Here is an 8,595-nt window from a genome sequence, read left to right as displayed (position 1 = left end):
GGAGATATGCCCAAGAGGCAATAATAAAATGGTTATTATAATATCTTTGTGTTTATGATAAATGTTTGCATACCATGCTATAATTGTATTAACCGAAACATTGATACATGTGTGTTATGTAAACAACAAGGAGTCCCTAGTAAGCCTCTTGTACAACTAGCTTGTTGATTAATGGATGATCATGGTTTCGTGATCATGAACATTGGATGTTATTAATAACAAGGTTATGTCATTAGTTGAATGATATAATGGACACACACCCAAATGAGCGTAGCATAAGATCAAGTCATTAAGTTCATTTTGCTATAAGCTTTCTATACATAGTTGCCTTAGTCCTTCGACCATGAGATCATGTAAATCACTTATACCGGAAGGGTACTTTGATTACATCAAACGCCATTGCGTAAATGGGTGGTCATAAAGATGGGATTAAGTATTTGGAAAGTGTGAGTTGAGGCATATGGATCAATAGTGGGATTTGTCCATCCTGATGACGGATAGATATACTCCGGGCCCTCTCGGTGGAATGTCGTCTGAATAGCTTGCAAGCACATGATTGGATCATGAGAGATGACATACCGCGGTACGAGTAAAGAGTACTTGTCGGTAACGAGGTTGAACAAGGTATGGAGATACCGATGATCAAACCTCGGACAAGTAGAATATCGTGCGACAAAGGGAATTGGCATCGTATGTAAATGGTTCAATCGATCACTAAGTCATCGTTGAATATGTGGGAGCCAATATGGATCTCCAGATCCCGCTATTGGTTATTGCTCGGAGAGGAGTCTCGACCATGTCTGCATAGTTCGCGAACCGTAGGGTGACGCGCTTAAGGTTCGATGTCGCATAAGTAGATTTGAATATGGTAAGGAGACGAAGTTTGTTCGGAGTCTCGGATGTGATCCAGGATGTCACGAGGAGGTCCGGAATAGTCCGGAGAATAAGATTCATATAAGAGAAGTTGATTTCTGGGTTTCGGAAATGTTCGGGATTTTCCGGTGATTGACTGGAAGGTTCTAGAAGGTTCCGGAGGGGTCCACCATGGGGCCCACGACCTAGGAGGCCTAGCATGGGCCGAGGGGATGCTCCCTGGCCTAATGGGCCAGGGGCACATGGCCCTCAAGGCCCAGGCCGGCCAACCCCCTAGGGTTTCCCTGGGGGGGATCAACTTGGGAGGGGAAAGCCCTCTCCCCCCTCTTGGCCGCCGCCCCCCCCAACCCTAGATGGGAAGGGGGGCCACCTTGGCCGGCTGGCCCCCTATATAAAGAGGGGAGGGGGTGGCCGGCCACACCCCCCATCCATTGCCTCCTCCTCTGGCCGCCTCTCCCTCCACCATACGCTGCTCCGGCTTAGGCGAAGCCCTGCAGTTTTCTTCCTCCACCTCCACCACCACGCCGTCGTGCTGCTGGACTTTGGAGGAGATCTACCACACCTCCGCTGCCCGCTGGAACGGGAGAGGAAGGAGCTTCATCGACGCCGTACGCGCGACCGAGTACGGAAGTGCTGCCGGATTGCAGCACCGGGGACGATCGTCTACACCAACAACGAGATTAATCTCGTAGGCTTTGGAATCTTCGAGGGTTAGTCTCATCTCCATCTCGTTGCTTCGATCTTGTAGATTAGATCTTGGGTGTTCCATAGATTAGATCTATTGGTTTTATTCGTCTTGCGGTAGGAAAATTTTTGTTTTCTATGCTACGAACCCCATCAGTGGTATCAGAGCCATGTCTATGCATAGATCCGTTGCACGAGTAGAACACAATGGTTTTGTGGGCGGTGATGCTCTTGTTGCTTTAGTTTGTGTACTTTGCTTCTTGCGGGATGGTGGGATGAAGCGGCCCGGGCTAACCTTACATGACCGCGTCTCATGAGACTTGCTCCACGCTTGACATGCAACTTGTATTGCATAAGTGGCTTTGCGGGTGTCTGTCTCTCCCACCATAGTGAAGATTGTAATTTACACTTCTATTGTCAACACTAGTATCACCGTTGTGGTTCATGTTCGTAGGTAGATTGGATCTTGCTCGAAAACCCTAAACCACGTAAAATATGCAAACCAAATTAGAGGCGTCTAACTTGTTTTTGCAGGGTTTGGTGATGTGATATGGCCATGATGTGATGATGATTATATTTGATGTATGAGATGTTCATTATTGTATTATGGCAACCGGCAGGAGCCTAATGGTTGTCTTTAATTTTTGTTAAAGACTCGCGTGTCTATTCATCATGTAATAGCTTTATTTCAAGTAGTTGTTATAGTAGCTATAAGTGATGGACAACCATGAAGCGGCGCCACTGACCTTGACGCCTTGCTGGTGATGATGGAGATCATGTCCGTGCTTTGGAGATGGAGATCAAAAGCACAAGAAGAAAGGCCATATCATATCACACATTATGAATTGCATGTGATGTTAATCCTTTTATGCATCTTATTTTGCTTAGATCGCGACGGTAGCATTATAAGATGATCCCTCTCACTAAATATCAAGATAATAAAGTGTTCATCCTTAGTATGCACCGTTGCTAAGACTTGTCGTTTCGAAGCATCTCGTGATGATCGGATGTGATAGACTCTACATGTGCATACAACGGGTGCAAGCCAGTTTTGCACACGCGGATACTAAGGTTGCCTTGACGAGCCTAGCATGTACAGACATGGTCTCGGAACACGGGATACCGAAAGGTAGAGCATGAGTCATATGAATGATATGATGAACACTTTGAGTGTTCGCCTTTGAAGCTACATCTTTTCTCGTGAAGATCGGACTTGGTGTAGTGGATTTGGTTCGTGTAATCACTAAGACAATGCGAGGGATGTTGTTTTAAGTGGGAGTTCACCTAGTTAATTTCAGAATTAAAATTGAACTCAATTTATCATAAACTTAGTCTAAACTCTTTGCAAATATGTTGTAGATCATGGCGTCCCCCTCCATCAGTTTTAACCAGTTCCTAGAGAAAGAAAAGCTTAAGAGCAACGGTAGCAACTTCACCGACCGGTTCCGTCATGTGAGGATTTTCCTCGCGGGTGGAAACCTGCAATATGTGCTCGATGCACCGCTGGGTGCCCCACCTGCAGAAACTGAATCCGATGAAGTAAAGAATGTTTACGAGACTCGGAAAATTCGGTACTCTCAAGTTCAGTGTGCCATCCTGTGCGATCCGGAAGCCGATCTTCAAAAACGTTTTGAGCACCACGACCCGTATGAGATGATGAAAGAGTTGAAAACTATTTTTGAAACTCATGCGGCCGTGGAATGCTATGAAGCATCGAAACACTTCTTCAGTTGCATGATGGAAGAGGGCAGCTCCGTCAGTGAGCACATGCTCGCTATGTCCGGGCATGCGAAGAAACTCAGTGACTTGGGGATAGTGATTCCCAACAAGCTGGGGATTAATCGTGTCCTCCAATCACTGCCACCTAGTTACAAGAACTTCGTGATGAACTACAACATGCAGAACATGAACAAGGAGTTACCTGAACTCTTCTCCATGCTGAAATCTGCTGAGGTTGAAATAAGGAAAGAGAACCAAGTGTTGATGGTCAACAAGACCACCAGTTTCAAGAAGCAGGGCAAGCCTAACAACAAGGGCAACTTCAAGAAGGGCGGCAAGAAAGTTGTTGCGCCTCCGGAGAAGCCCAAGGCTGGCCCTAAGCCTGATACTCGTGTGCTATTACTGCAAGGAGAAGGGGCACTCGGAAGCGTAATTGCTCCAAATACTTGGCTGATCCGAAGAGCGGCCTCATCAAAAAGAAAGGTATATTTGATATACATGTTATAGATGTCTATCTTACTGGTTCTCGTAGCAGGTGCCGGGTATTTGATACTCGGTTCGGTTGCTCACATTTGTAACTCGAAACAGGAACTGCGGAATAGACGAAGCCCGGCGAGGGACGAGGTGACGATGCGCGTTGGAAATGGATCCAAGGTCGATGTGATCGCCGTCGGCACGCTCCCCCTACATCTACCTTCGGGATTAGTTTTAAACCTCAATAATTGTTATTTGGTACCTGCGTTGAGCATGAACATTATATCTGGATCTTGTTTGATGCAAGACGGTTATTCGTTTAAGTCGAGAGAATAATGGTTGTTCGATTTATATGAGTAATGTCTTTTATGGCCATGCACCTGAGATGAATGGTTTATTCTTGTTAAGTCTTGATAGTAGAGATACACATGTTCATAACATTGATGCTAAGCGAATTAAATTGAATGATAATTCTACTTATATGTGGCACTGTCGTCTTGGTCACATTGGAGTGAAGCGCATGAAGAAACTCCATTCCGATGGACTTCTTGAGTCACTTGACTTTGAGTCACTTGATAGATGCGAAGCATGTCTAATGGGAAAAATGACTAAGACTCCATTTTCTGGTACAATGGAGCGAGCTACAGACTTATTGGAAATCATACATACCGATGTGTGCGGACCAATGAGTGTAGCATCGCGCGGTGGTTATCGTTATGTTCTAACCTTCACGGATGATCTGGGTATATTTACTTTATGAAACATAAGTCCGAAACTTTCGAGAAGTTTAAGGAATTCCAAAGTGAAGTAGAAAATCAACGTAACAAGAAGATTAAGTTTCTGCGTTCTGATCGCGGAGGCGAATATCTGAGTTATGAGTTTGGCATGCATTTAAAGAAATGCGGAATACTTTCACGGTTGACACCGCCGGGAACACCACAGCGCAATGGTGTGTCCGAACATCGTAATCGAACTCTCTTAGATATGGTTCGTTCTATGATGTCTCTTACTGATTTGCCGTTATCGTTTTGGGGTTATGCATTAGAGACAGCCGCATTCACTTTAAATAGGGCACCATCTAAATCCGTTGAAACGACACCGTATGAATTATGGTTTGGGAAGAAACCTAAGATGTCGTTCCTTAAAGTTTGGGGTTGCGAAGCTTATGTAAAGAAGTTACAACCTGACAAGCTAGAACCCAAAGCGGAGAAATGCGTCTTCATAGGATACCCTAAAGAAACAATTGGGTATACTTTCTATCACAGATCCGAAGGCAAAATCTTTGTTGCCAAGAACGGATCCTTTCTTGAGAAGGAGTTTCTCACGAAAGAAGTGACTGGAAGGAAAGTAGAACTCGACGAGGTTAATGAACCTTCTCTCATTGATCAGAGTAGCGCAGTACCGGAAGATGTTCCTGTACAGCCTGCGCCGATAGGAGAGGAAGCAAATGATGATGATCATGAAACTTCGAACGAGGAAGCTACTGAACCTCGCAGATCGACGAGGGAGCGTACCACTCCTGATTGGTATGATCCCTGTCTAAATGTCATGATTGTGGACAACAATGATGAGGACCCTGCGACGTATGAAGAAGCAATGGTGAGCCCAGATTCCAACAAATGGCAAGAAGCCATGAAATCCGAAATGGGATCCATGTATGATAACAAAGTATGGACTTTGGTAGACTTACCTGATAGCCGCAAGGCTGTTGAGAATAAATGGATCTTCAGGTAACTCCTTGTGGCAATGCAACTATATGGCGGAAAGGTTGCAATGCACTCGAGAGACACTAGCAAAGCTCAACGACACAGGCACAAGATTGCTCAACTACTGGTGCAGAAAAGTAAACTAGGCCTTCACTTGATCTTACTAGCACTTGACACTTTGTCTTTTTGGATTTTCTTTTTGTAACGCAGCTATGTAGCTCTTTTTGCTTCTTTTCTATTTTTTTTATGACACAACTCCTTGATAACACGGTCAACAAAATATGCAAAGCATCAAAACCCTAATGAGCAGCCTGTCGAGCGGTAAAACTAGTCTCTTCTGGCGAAGTTCCTAGTCACTTATATCGATAGGCTGTGTCTATGGTTGGGAACAAGCACACTGTACGCTATGTGGACTCGGAGTAACAAAACTAAAACTAGATGATAATAGAGACTCAAACCCTAACAATACTAGATGCAAGAAAAAGATACGCAAAAACAACTACGAAAAGCAACTAAAACTTGAAATTAGTGCAATCTAAAGCTATGGCAAACCCTAACCCTAATTTTTTTTTCGGCTTTTTAAGGATAGGAAACACTCACAACCCAACTATGGGTGGATTGTGGATGGCTTACCGAGGGAACCCGAAGCTCTGATACCAAGATGATATGGGGTGGCCCGATCTTCTCAGTAAGCAACGGTGGTGATGATGATCACGGGGTGACTGCAGCGGAGGTAACTTGATGAAGTGGATGATAACTTGTATGACGCAACGAGATCTCTCGATTGGTCCCTGTCGCCAATGCAACAGCTCTCAACCCTGCAAGATATTCGCAAATCCACACACTTGCGTCAATGGAACAGCAGATCACACAAGACTTTTCAGATCTACACAATATCAAGCAATATGGTGTAGGGAATTCAATAGTTTTGCAGGGCAAACAACTAAGAACTAGGGTTTATCTTAAACGTGGTCTAAAGCAACTTTGGGGGCGTCCTATGGACTTATATAGGCGTCCAGGACGACCTCAGGTCGAAAAAGTATGAAAATAACCGACCCAGAATAGATCTGGTCGAGACAAACTCGGAGTCGGCCGGTCTGGCGGCCGGTCGACCGGGTCTGGGACCGGCCGGTCTGGTTCAAACCGGGCCTGGCGCCGGGTGGTGACCGGGCGAGGCTCCCGTAGCTTACTGGATAGTGCCCAAATGGCACAAGCGCCGCGGCCGGTTGAAACCGGGCGGACCCGGCGCTGGATCCGGTCGGACCGGGCCTGGGACCGGATGGTCCGGCGGCACGGCCGGTCAGACCGGATCTGGCACCGGCCTGAACTTGAGCTTCCCCTCTCGCGCATGCCTCCCGCTCCTCCCTCGCGCGTCCATGGGATGTCTTCATGTCCAGCTCCATGTCCAGCTTCACGTCCATCTCCTGGTCCAGCTGCTCCTCTCCTCCTCGTGCGATGCTTGCTCCCTCCTCATACCTGATCATATATAAGTGAAAGATCGAGATGTCGCCTAGAGGGGGTGAATAGGCAATTAAAAACTCTTACGGATTTGTCTTGTAAGAATGCGGAATTAAAATATAGTTTAGTTTACAAGCACAAACCCTAGATATGCTAAGCTCAACTAAGTGTAACAATAACAACTAGAGCTAAGCAAGATAGGCACAAGATATATGTAGCACAAGTGATAGCAAGATATATGTACTTCAAGCACGATGGCTATCACAAGGAAAGAGAGCTCGGGTATAGAAATAACCGAGGCACGCGGAGACGAGGATGTATTCCCGTGTTCCCTTCCTTTGCAAGAAGGTACGTCACGTTTGGAGGAGTGGAGGTCCACGAAGGATTCCCCGCGCCACGAAGGCTCACCCTATTCTCCGAACCACACCCACGAAGGATAATGGCCCTTTCCTTATGGTTAGCTTTTCCTCCGCTCCGGAGATGACAAGCTCCACAACCACTTCACAAGCTCCACGAAGGAGAAGCCCGGGCCTCTTCACAATCTTCTTGAAGAGATCACCGGAGCACCAACCGCCAAGCCAACTAAGAGGTCTCCCTCCAAGAGTAACAAGCTCACAGTCTCTCACTCGAACTAATTGCGGTGGAGAGCTCAACACTATGCAATGATGCAAAGCAAGAACACTAGAGGTGTTCAAGTCCTTCACACTCAAATCCCACCCAAGCAACAAATGCTAAGATGAGATTGGAGAGGAAGAACAATGGGGAAAGTCAACAAAAGACTCCAAGATCTAGATCCCAAGAGTTCCCCTCACTTAGAGGAGAAATGGATTGGTGGAAGTGTAGATCTAGATCTCCTCTCTTAGATCCCTCAAGAATGAGCAAGAATCATGGAGGAGACAAGAGAGAGAGAGAGCAAGTTCTTCAAAGGCAACAATGGAGGTGAGAGAATAGAAGAACTAATTTGGCCCAAGGTGGAAGAAGGGCTATTTATAGCCCAAGAGCAAATAAAACCGTTGGGGGAAAAAGACAGAGAAAACGGGCAGAAAATCGGCCCGAAAAATGGTCCAGCCGGTGGCCAGGCCGGCTGATCGGAAAAGAAGCTGAGCAGCCCGGCCGGGTGTCCAGTCGGGCTGGCCCACTGGCCGGGCGGGGCGGCGACCGCACTGTGCGGGAGATAGCATGGGCAGCGCAGGCGCGTGGGCCGCTGATACGTCTCCAACGTATCTATAATTTCTTACGTTCCATGCTAGTTTTATGACAATACCTACATGTTTTACTCATACTTTATAATGTTTTTATGCATTTTCCGGGACTAACCTATTATCAAGATGCCGAAGCGCCAGTTCCTGTTTTCTACTGTTTTTGGTTTCAGAAATTCTACACAAAATATTCCCAGAATTGGACGAAATAAAAGCCCACGGCCTTATTTTCCACGGAGGATTCCAGAAGTCCAAAGAAGAGTCGAGGAAGGGTAGTAGGGGGGCCCACCCCATAGGGCGGCGCGGCCAGACCCCCTACCACGCCCAGGTGTGGGGAGGGAGCCCCCTGGCTCCCCCGACGCTGCCTCTTCGCCTATATATTCCTTCGTATCGGAAAACCCTAGTACCGAGAGCCAAAATACGAGAAAAGTTCCAGAGACGCCGCCGCAGTCAACCCCATCTCGGGGGTTCGAAGATCACCT

This window comes from Lolium rigidum, chromosome 1 (assembly GCF_022539505.1).
Source record: "Lolium rigidum isolate FL_2022 chromosome 1, APGP_CSIRO_Lrig_0.1, whole genome shotgun sequence".
In the NCBI taxonomy this organism is placed as follows: Eukaryota; Viridiplantae; Streptophyta; class Magnoliopsida; order Poales; family Poaceae; genus Lolium; species Lolium rigidum.
Note: the sequence above shows the minus strand (reverse complement) of the source record.